Below are 12,125 nucleotides of genomic sequence, written 5' to 3'. Positions count from 1 at the left end.
GTCTTACTTCCTATCTCCTAAAGGTGGGCTAGGGTTCCTTCCATCATGAGATGATAGTGTTTCAGCCAACACCTTCCCTGGGGACCTGACCCAAGCAGGTTCTCTTTTTACCACCATATTAAAACTTAGCACCAATCCTTTTGCAGCAGATTTCTAAAGCAAAATAGAATCCTATTCGCTTACTTATTTTCAGTAAGAGAATGCAATACACAATTCTAATACAAGAAGAGAATTTGGGCCATCCCTCAGTTTGTTCCTATGGCATGTAAACATGATTCTCCTCGTGTGGGCATTGAACAGTTCCATTTTCACTCATTTTGTGGTGCCCTGCGCTTCCAGGGATGAGGAGAAGGTAGAGCTTAGTCCCTCCCTACTCTGTGCTTTGACTAAAGCAATTCCACTCTTCCACTTTATCATTTTACTTATTGTATTAGCTTGGGCTGCCATAACAAAACATCACAGATTGGGTGGCTTAGCCAACAGAGATTTATTTCTCAAAGTTCTAGAGGACAGGAAGTCCTCCCATCAAGGTGCTGGTCCTGCTCAGTTCCCAGTAAGGACTCTGTGGCTTGTAGATGGCCGTCTTCTCACTGTGTCCTCATAGTGGAGAGAGAAGAAGCAAGCTCTGTTGTCTCTTATAAGGACACTAATCCCATCTGGGCACCCTACCCTTGTAACCTCATCTAAATGAATTACTCCCAAAGGCTCCATCCTCGAGTACCATCACATCCAGGGTTAGGACTTTGATGTGAATTTGGGGGGACACAAGTTGGTTCATAGCACTTACAGATAAGTTGCTTGGGGGAACAGATGTTTTGCTGCTTTTAAATTTCAGAAATGGTTGTAGATGATGGTTTCTTTGTTGAGGTTTGCTGAAATCACAATCCTAGATTCACAAGTATAATAGAATCTCAGGCCACCTAGAATCTAAGCTATGCTTAGTGTTAGTATCATCTAAGAGGAAATGTAACACTTTGGTCAGTTTTTGCTGTGGTCCTTATTTTATGTTAAGCCTCTTTTTTAAACCGCCATTTAGACCAGCAATCCTTAAAGTTAGGTAGATTAAAAAGAATCCTTTTTTAGAGATAAGGAAACCTTAAAAAGGTTATTTAAGTAAATTCCCAAAGTCATAGTAATAATGGATGGCGCCAACTCTGTCACCAGGGCTTAGGGTTTGTCTACTTTTTGTTCAGGCATCCAGTACCCTTTTTATGCAGTTGCTTGCTTACCAGTCTAGACCATTGCCTTTTCTCTTCCACTTGTTCTTGTTCCCTTAAGCTGCCACTGGTAGGTTCCAAAGCTGTGGGAAAACTCCCAAAATAACTGGTTAACTTTTTAGACAGATCAAGTTAAATAGAGCTTCATATATTGTCCTACTTAATGGCTTCGTTTGCTGGGGGCTAATGATAGCTTCTATGCACATTTTACATACGTTAGCTCATTTGATTCTTAACACCTCTGCTTTTGAGATAATACACAATCTAGGAGGAGACAAAAACAAGTAGTTGACACTACTAAACATTTTATGTGCACTATCTCAGTTAAGCCTCCCAGCAAACCTCTAAGACAAGGACAGTTCTCATCCCCATTTTATAGATGATGCAACTAAGGCTAAGAGGTTATAGAGATCACACAGTTCCTATGTAAAGAACTGAGATTAGAATCCTAGGTGTGACTGATAGCAAAGCTTTTCATGTATACCAATGTACTACAGAATGCTGCTACTAAGAACATCTTACATGTGCCTATCCTGGTTGCTTTAGTGCTGTAGTTCTGCTTCCAAAATTGTATACCTAGAAAGTCCAATCCATCTAACATTGAACATTACGCAGCTGGCCTTTTACACGTTTTATGTCAACTGAATCAGTTTCATTGGATATTCACTTTAAAGAGCTAGGGTTTGTGTTTGAAATGCATATTTTTTTTTTAATTTTTTTTTTCCAACGTTTATTTATTTCTGGGACAGAGAGAGACAGAGCATGAACGGGGGAGGGGCAGAGAGAGAGGGAGACACAGACTCGGAAACAGGCTCCAGGCTCTGAGCCATCAGCCCAGAGCCCAACGCGGGGCTCGAACTCACGGACCGCGAGATTGTGACCTGGCTGAAGTTGGATGCCCAACCGACTGCGCCACCCAGGCGCCCCTGAAATGCATATTCTTATAGTTGATGGATAAGCACAATTCTTAAACTACTTAGAACTTAGTTATATCTTCATAAACAAAGGCAAATTATGTTCAAAGGCGTAGCAGTTAAGAGTAGGTTTAAGATCTGGATATAAAGTTGTTAACGAAAGGTAATGGGTGATCAAACCCCTAGTTGCAGTCCTACCAATTATTGAGCACACTGGGTATCTAGCTGCCCCTCGGTGAGAAAGGCTTGGACAAGGCTGTCAGAGTGGCCGAGACAGAAGAGGTCTCTGTTAGCAGTGGAGGAACAGCCAAGATGTACAGGAGAACTGTACAGAGGGTGGGAGAGTCCAAGGAAGGTTCTGCCAAGTATGGCTTGACAGTTCTTTTTTTAAACTTGCTAGTACAGGACATGCTAAGTTAAAACATCTGAACTGTTGCCTAGTTACTGCAACACACAAAAATCCCAAGGACTAAACTTAATGAATACCTGGATCCCTTCTTGAATGCCCAAAGAAATCTCTACAAAAAAAAGACCCAACTACATGACTAATGATTAGGAAGAACTAGCACCCACGCTTTTTGTAGAAGTGGGATGAAGAGGATTAATGTGAACTCTACAAACTTCACCAGATTTCTTATCTGAAAAGTAGTAATAAGTCTCCACCTCTGGTGAATCTGCAATAGAAATCTGATCAAATTCTAGAAGGCATCCATTCATGGTTCAGTGAACAGCACAACTGCTGGGGACTCCAGGGAACAGAGTTTTTAGCTTTGAGCTCAGCTCAGCAGTGCGATTTGCTGCAATTGACTAGCTTCCTGTGCTCACTCACTTACCTTACGATAAAACAGATCAGAATGCTCAAAGTATCCGAAGTACACAAGGGGGAAAATGGAACACTCTTCCCTCTAGCCAAAGGGATGTATTTGGTGCATTAGCATAACTAAAAGATTACACCTCTAGTATATAATACCTATATTAATATTCCTCTTTCAAATTAGGTTGTCCTAGAGCGCCTGAGTGGCTTAGTTAAGTGTCTGACTCTTGATTTTGGCTCAGGTCATGACCTCATGGTTTGTGAGGTCACCCCCTGTGTCTTCTTGGGATTCTCTCTTCGTTTCTGCCTCCCCCCACTCTCTTGCTCTCTCTCTCAAAATAAACTTAAAAAATTAGATTATCATGCTTGGGGCCTAAAAGCTACATAACGTGATAAAACATTTATTGAACACCAAGGTTGTACTATAAGTGTTCATACATCTCAGTTTGCCTGGAACAATTCTGGTTTATGTTGTCCAGGTGTAATTATTAATAGCACCCTCCTTGTATTCTCAAGTGTCCTGGTTTTGAGGATAAATGATTATATGGCTATCCTAACTATAACAAAAAAGAATGCAAGTGAAGATTTTCTGTATGTTTCCTGAGATATAAAAATTCATCCTGGGGTGCCTGGATGGCTCAGTTGGTTAAGCATCTGACTCTTAATCTCAGCTCAGGTCTTGATCTCAGGGCTGTGAATTCAAGCCCCATGTTGGGCTCCATGCTGGGCGTGAAGCCTACTTAAATAAAAAACACCTCATCCTAAAGAACATGGTTCACATATCAATTAGGCTGCCACTTAATACAGCATCTTTTCTTTTTTTCAATGTTTATTCATTTTTGAGAGACAGAGGGTGTGAGCAGGGGAGAGGCAGAGGGAGACAATCTGAAGTAGGCTCTAGGCTCTGAGCTGTCAGCGTAGCCCCACACGGGGCTCAAACCCATGAACTGTGAGATCATGACCTAAGCCAAAGTCAGATGCTTAACCAACTGAACCACCCAGGCACCCATATACTTCATCTTAAAGGTGAAGAAAGTTATCCAAGTCACTCAATTGCAGCCATATCATCTTCAGCAAGTCCTACAGGCAAGAAGCACACACATTCTAGTTCTAGAATAGGAAGTCATGCCTTTTTTAGGGGAGAGGAGATGGATAGAGAAGGATTGATGGGAATACTACTTTTCTGGGCATCTCTCCAAGGGTTTCTGCCTCATGGCCTCAAATGTGTCCCCTACCCCCCCCCCACCAAGTTCTGAAAGCAATTTTCCTTAAAGTTCCAAGTTTCTTTGTTGTTGTTTTTAACTTAATCTTCTCACAAACTGAATAGCACTGAAAATTATGTCCAGTTTTTTGGATCTTTTAGTCGCTGCATACAGACATCACCAAATCTGTGGTAGAATTGCATTGCATTTCCTCCAGCCCTGGGCAGACATGAGTGTTTCTAATTCATTAGTGGTGGACGGAACAGACAGTGAAATTATTTCAAAGGGTACATTAGTGGCAGGGAATAAATAATGAAAACTTGTTAAACCACTTCACAAATATCTGCTGGCTGGAGTAATGGTTCTCACTTTTATGGTCCTTGAGACACATTTTTTTAATGTTTATTTTGAGAGAGAGCGCCTGCAAGTGGGGGAGGGGCAGAGAGAGGGAGAGAGAGAGAATCCCAAGTAAACTCTGCACTGTTAGCGCAGAGCCTGACGCAGGGTTCCATCCCATGAACCGTGAGATCATGATCTGAGCCAAAATCAAGAGTCAACGCTTAACTGAGCCACCCAGGCACCCCTGAGACACCTTTCTTAGTACTGGAACTGGTGGCCGTCCTGGAAGGAGTGGACACTTCAGGGACAGGCACACGATATCCCACTAGCATTCCTGTTTGAGTAGAATGCCTATGGCCACGACCAAATTCTCTCGCAAGTTTTCTCACGTAGTTTCACAGCAAAGTTCTTGCCTATCAGAAACCATTTTTCTTGGACACTGGCTCACTGGTATTCTCCACCTTTCCTCCTGCTGTTTGAATTCTGCTTTTCACCATCTGCAACACTGCTCAGCTTAATATTCTAATGGCCGTTGCCATAAAAGTACGTGTCCCCAACTGTGGCAAAAATTAATTTTTCACATTGACCACAACTTACTGACACATCTGTTCTCAGTACACTATTGTGCTGCAGTGGTTGTGAAGTCAGAATCAGAAACAGCTCTCCGTAAACATCAGTTTGAATAGAATGTGAAACCGCAGAATACTCCCAAGTTTGCTGCTAGCATCTTTCACACAAAGTACCTGGAAATCACATCTGACTTACTCATCCAGAAAGTATTGCTCTCAAACAACTCCTACTCTTTGTATAATGAAAAGCATATTGGCATTACTGGGGGAGGGTTGGGGGAGGGGTACGCAGAGGACTGGGTGGAATCCAATAATATTCTATTGAGAGGGATGATGGCTATATTATTTATTTAACTCCAAAGATATATAATATTCTTGTATATACAGTTTGCATGTTTTTTTAAAACCACATGGGGCGTGGGCATCTGTTCTTGAAAGGAAACCCCAGTTTCACCCAGACTCTCTCTGAGAAAGGTGGACAGGCAAACCTTGGTGGTAACTGATGCCCCAGGCATGTACCAGTAGTGTGAGGCTGTGCCCAGAGTCAATGTTTTTCCTTTATGCTAATAACTGAAGATTTCAATTGCTTTAGGAAACAGATGGTTGTCATTAAGAACACAAAAGGATAAAAGGTCTGCCCAGTGATCCACTCGGTCTAGTATCCAGTCAGACAATGGAACCAAGAGATGCTTTGTGAAAGAGCATAATTGGTACATAAACTTAGTATGCCAAACCCAGCACTAGACAAATGGAGAAGCAATTGTAGAGCATGCTATTACATGAGGCATTGTGAGGCATTAGCACAAAGAGAATCACAGAATAGTTTTAGCCCCATAAGCACAGACAGAGACAATAGGGATGATACGTTCCACGGTGTAGGTGGAGAAAAATGAGGAAAACCTAAGAAGAATGAGGATTGAGGCAGTGCAATGCAGTGGTAAAGAGCACAGGTTCTGGAACCCCACGTACTGTATTTAAATACTGTCTCCACCACTTACTAGATACATCACAATGGGTGAGTTACTTAAACCACTTGGTGCCTCCATATCTTCAGCTATAAATACTATAAAACAGTAATTCCTAGCTCTAGGGTTTTGAGAATTAAAGCATTTAGTGTTTGACATCATAAGCACTCAACGAATGTGAGCTAATCATGGGATCTGGAATGCATTGTTTGCTTCTCGGCCTTTTGGCTAAGATCAAGTGTGGAATGCATTGTTTTAGGTTTGGGCCTACAAGGATGTTACAGTCTAGTAGAGAAAAGAGAAAAGTGAACGAGCCATTTCCATCCAGTGTCATGTTACTGAAGCAGGAGACACAGAATCCTCTGAAAATATCCAATGAACACCTAATAGTTAAATGGCTACCATGTTTTGAGCACTAACAATGTGCAATCTGGTCTCCTAAGGGCTTTAATCACATTATCTCATTGAGTTTTTACAACAACTCAGAGCAAGGGGTAAAATTCAGCTCTGTCCAGTGCAGAGCTATGTTCCTTCCCCTTTGGGATGCAGGTCTTCATTAGTGCTTCAAGGAAGTTTGCACCTCAGAAAAAGTCCTGTCTCAAGAGAAAGCGCAAGAGGGAGACTGTCCTCACCTCCAGCCACTTTGCCTCCAGCCATATTTGCCTAATCACGTCCATCCATTTGAAAGCAGGTGACTTTGGGGTGGGCAAGGGAAATTTCAAGCCCCAGGCATGGGTGTGAGAGTGAAATCGGAGAGGTGAGAGGCAGGCAAGTACCCTGAGGAGGAACTGATTGAAGCAGGTCTAGTATAACTGTTCTACCGCTAAGGAGCTGTGTTCCCAACATTGCAGAGAACGTGCCCACCCTGGAACAGCTTTCCATGCATTCTTCCCAGCAACACCAGCAGCATAATTGCAAACACAACTTGCTTCATGGCTCTCCACAGACACACCAGTCCTTCATGCCAGGTTTTGGGAGAACATACAAGCTATTCACTGCAGTCTCAAACTCACTGGGAACTCTGAACACCTCATACTTAGAAAGAAAACATTGCTTTTCCAAAGCTCCTTTGCTCTAGATTACATGAGAGACGTTAGCCTGTATATGCTGATGTCAAACTCTTCTCTGATAAGGGAATAGATAAGAGAGGCATTTCTTGGAATGAGTATCTAAAAAGAATCTGAGGAGAATCTAAGCCTTGGAGAAAGGGAATTGAGAAGACTTTGACCTAAGGCAAGGGAAGACAAAACTGCCCTAAATTCATTGCAAAATATATCAGCACCTATATTGTTTTCAATCATTCAACTGGACTTATTAACCACTTACTCTGTGCCTTCTGCTGGTGATTCAGTAGTGAAGTAGTCAATGCAGTTTCCACTCTCACGCAACTCACAACCTCATAGAAGAGACAATCATTAAGTAATTAACACTTGTGATAAGTGCTAGGAAAAAAAGCATAACCTAGTAGGTAGGAGTTGAGTAGAGCTCACCAGAGGAAACAATTTGAAGGATGAGCAGGATTTACACAGGTAGAGATTGGGAGAAGGGTGCCAGGAAGAAAATACAAGAGTGTCAAGAAGAAGGCCGCTTTGTGTGCAGAAGAGAGGGAGAGGCCAGAAGTGGGAGTACTTGCCTGCACGTTGGTGTTGGGGGGCAGAGGCTATGAAATGGAGCAAAACGGGTAGAAGACCTATGATCGGCTCTATTTTTCCTGTGTTGTCTACTAAATGAAACATGCTATCTTCCCATTGATACATTCTCCAATAAACTCAGTTTCAAGTCTTTAGAATCCCTTGACCATCCAGGATAATCATGTATAGAGATCTGGGTTCCCTGAAGTCCTATTAGGCATATTTTCCCAGCATTGTGGAAAAGGAAGTGTCCTTTGTATAATCTTAATACCTTTCAAAGCACCTGCCTATGCAGCAGTCTATAAGCCATTTGTGAAAGAATATTGTCAGCACTGTGCTGATTGGGGAATGGGGCACCGTCCCTGGATTTATTCCAAAGGGTAAATTAGAGAAACCCTTGAATGAATAATTTGGTCAGTTCACTCCCTGAGTAACTTCAATTTCCCTATCTTGCTTCTTGTCATAATTTTCTTTCTAACTCAGAAAAGCAGAATGTTTATAAAGTACACAAGGTATACTGCTTGGCCTACACCTGCTGTAGTAAACATCTACATTTCCCAGCCCTCTTTAAGGCCTTGCACAGAGCAATTCCCAAGGTAGCATCTCCTAAGATGTGTTCTGTGATGCACCTGGAGTAAAGTGGTCCATCAGTCAATAGGTTGAGGACAGTACATGTGATATCCACTCACAGAAAGGTACCACTCACAGAAAGGTTAGTGCATTAGGGCATTAACAAGGCCTATTGTAAAGAAACCCAGTATTTCCCATATGTATTTAATTGCCGGAACTCTTTGTTTGAATAAGTATGTTTCTATGGCAATACTAGCTGAGGGTATTGCTTATTTTTTATTTAACACTTGTTCAGTGGGTGGTATGTGTAAAGTAGGTGACTATGTCACAGAAAGAAGGAATAATAGGGGGAGGGTTTAGTGCATTCAATGTACAGTTCCAAAATATTCAATTCTATAGAGGATAAGAAAAGAAATGGGTGGATGAACTCATAAGATACATCAAGTATAGATCAGTAATTAGTAAGTAGAGCATGTATGGATTAAACATCAATGAAAAGGGCTACAAGATCCAAGAGTACATGAGGTAATAACATACCCGCAGGGCACCTGGGCACTAAATATTCAATGATACATTATATATCAATATTCATGAGTCCTTAATTCGACCACCCACTAGTGTTACCTACTAGTGTTCCACGTGCCGTCCATGGCTGTTCAACAGACTATATGACAAGCTACAATTCTGACTAATTGCACCTCTCTAACGGAGCAAGTATCATTGACCCAGGATCCACTTGTTTGAACCTCAACTCTAGTCTTCATGTCTGCAGCAGGAAAAGCTGATGCAGCTGAGATAGAATACATATAACATAGTATGCCCCAGGATAGTCCTATCGATGCCACTTGTTCCCTATCCTAAGTGTTTAACTTGACCATTCTCCCCGCCTTGCTTCTCACAGTGCTGTACACTGATTTAATAAAAAGTGTGATCCATGCGTTTCAATTGGGTATGTGAGCCTTTATATTTCATGAGCTCTAGGATAGCCTGCCTACTGGTGTACTTGGAGCCTACTCAATTTTCCACATGACAGAGTGACACACACAAAGATTTTTAAAATATCTAATATACATAGTCAATAACATTGATAAACGTAGGTTACATTGATCAGGAAAAACCCCCACAAATTATCAATAGTAAGAATGAGAGATGACATTACTACACATTATAAAGACACTAAAAGAACACTAAGGAAATATTAACAACTTTATGCTGATAAATTCAACAACTGATGAAAGGGACAAATTCCTTGGAAGGCATAAACTACCAATACTCACTCAAGAAGAAATAAATAATCTAAATAGCCTTATCTGTTAAATTGAACCTTCTCACAATAGTACAACCACTTTGGGAAACAGTGGGGCAATTCCCTAAAGGATGAAACAGAGTGACTTATATGACCCAGAAATTCTATTCCTAGGTATATATACTCAAGAGCAATGAAAACATATGTTGACACAAACACTTGTAACAAATGTTCACAGCAGCGTTATTCATAATAGCTAAAAAGTGGAAACAAATAAAATGCCCATTAACTGACGAATGGTTAAACAAAATGTGGTATATCCTCACAGTAGAATATTATTTAGCCATAAGAATGAATGGAATACTGATACATGCCATAACATAGACGAACCTTGAAAACATTATGCCAAGTGAAAGAAGCCATTCACAAATGACCACATTGAATATGATTCCATTTATATTAAAGTGCAGAATAGGCAAATCCATACAGGTTGCCAGGACCTGGGGAGAGTGGGGGAAATGGGGACTGACTCCTGATAGGAACAGAGTTTCCCTTTAGGATAATGAAATGTTATGGGATTTGGTTGTGGTGATAGATGCATAATTCTGCAAATATAGTAAAATCCACTGAATTGTACACTCTAAAAGGGTGAACTTTATGCTCTGTGAATTGTATCTCAATAAAGCTATGATTAAATCAATCTTTGTAATTTACCATATTAAAGACAAAAAAGAATCATATGAATAGATGCAGAAAAATATGTGACAAAATCCAACATCAATTCTCGGTTTAAAAAAAAAAAAAAAAACACCTTAGCCAACTAGGAATAGAAGGAAACTTCCTCAACCGGTTATAGGGCATCTACAACTAACATTATACTAAATGGTAAAAAAACTGCATTCTTTCTAAAATTAGAAACAAGGCAAAGATTTCTACTCTCACCATTTCTATTCAACACTGTACTGGTTCCAGCCAGTGAAATAAGGTAAGAAAAAGAAATAAAAGATGATTAGATTGGAAAGGAAGTAATAAAACTGTCTATTCATAAATGACATAACTGTCTATGCAGAAAATCTTACGGAGTCTACAAAAATCAGTATTAAAAATAATAAGTGAGCTTTAGCAAGTTTTCTGGATATAAGTTCAATATATAAAAATAGTGTATTTTTATATACTAGCAAACAATTGGAAATTGAAATTAAAAACAATACTGTTTACCCTACTACCAAATATATCAAATGCATAGCAATAAATTGACCAAAATATGTATGCCCTATACTCTGAAAACTATAAAATATAGTTGAGATAAATTAATAAATACCTCAATAAATAAAGAAATATTCTATACTCATGGACCAGAAGACTTAATACTGTGAAGAAGACAGTTCTCCCTAAATTTATTCAACGCTATCCTAGTCAAAACTCTAACAGTTTTTTTCATGTAAAAATTGACAAGCTAATTCTAAAATTTATTTGGAGGGGCTCATGGGTGGCTCAGTTGGTTGGGTGTCCAACTCTTGATTTCGGCTCAGGTCATGATCCCAGAGTCCTGGGATTGAGCCCTGTGTTGGACTCTGTGCTGAGCATGGAGCTTGCTTGAGATTCTCTCTCACTCCCTCTGCTCCTCCCCCATTCTCTTTCTCCAAAAAAAAAAAAAATTTTTTTTAGTAAAATTCATTTGGAAATGAAAAAGACATAAAATAGCTAGACAAATTTGGAAAGCTAAGTAATCAAGATAGCATGGTATTGGCATGAAAACAGATCACTGGAGAACAGAGTGTGGAAATAGACCAACATATATATGGTAAATTGATTTCCAGTGAACATGTAAAAGTGATTTAGTAGAGAAAGGATCCTTGGATTAGAATACCAAAAGCACAATCCATAAAACAAAAAATTGATAAATTGTACTTCTTTACAATTAATAACTTCTTTTCTTCGAGACACTATTAAGAGAATAATAAGACTAGTTACGGACATGGGGCGCCTGGGTGGCGCAGTCAGTTAAGCGTCCGACTTCAGCCAGGTCACGATCTCGCGGTCTGTGAGTTCGAGCCCCGCGTCAGGCTCTGGGCTGATGGCTCAGAGCCTGGAGCCTGTTTCCGATTCTGTGCCTCCCTCTCTCTCTGCCCCTCCCCCGTTCATGCTCTGTCTCTCTCTGTCCCAAAAATAAATAAACGTTGAAAAAAAAAATTAAAAAAAAAAAAAAAAAGACTAGTTACGGACTTAAAGAAAATATTTGTAAACCATATGTAGGACTTGTATATAGAATATATCAAAAAGTTTCAAAACTCAACAATAAGAAAAGCAAACACCCTAATTAAAAATAGGCAAATGATTTGAACAGACAATTCATCAAAAAGATACATGGGTGGCAAAAACACATTTACAATGTCATTAGGGAAACTCAAATTATAATCACAAAGAGGTATCATTACACATCTATTAGAATATCTAAAACTAAAAAGACTAACCATACCAACTCTTGTCAATGATGCGGAGCTACTGGAACTCTCATGCTACTGGTGGAAATACAAAATAGTACAACTACTTGGAAAATAATTTGGTCATTTCTTAAAAATTTAAACATACCCACATTAGGGCCCACCCATTCACTTCCAAGGAGAAAGTATATGTTTATGCAAAGACATGTACACA

At 40.0% G+C, this 12,125-nt stretch overlaps 1 long non-coding RNA gene across 1 annotated transcript; it reads right to left on the bottom strand.

The window, feature by feature from the left end:
* Window positions 1-463: 463 nt before the first annotated feature.
* LOC147579949 (uncharacterized) lies at window positions 464-1,917 on the bottom strand. The gene is made up of 2 exons (XR_015252358.1): window positions 788-1,917; window positions 464-597 (listed from the first exon to the last, which is right to left on the bottom strand). It is a non-coding gene; the product is annotated as an uncharacterized LOC147579949 (long non-coding RNA).
* Window positions 1,918-12,125: the final 10,208 nt, after the last annotated feature.

The sequence above is a fragment of the Puma concolor genome, chromosome B3 (assembly GCF_028749965.1).
Source record: "Puma concolor isolate L17-30 chromosome B3, mPumCon1.1.hap2, whole genome shotgun sequence".
NCBI classification, from domain to species: Eukaryota; Metazoa; Chordata; class Mammalia; order Carnivora; family Felidae; genus Puma; species Puma concolor.
The sequence above is the reverse complement of the archived record's forward strand: the minus strand, read 5'-3'. Positions and strand labels throughout refer to the sequence as shown.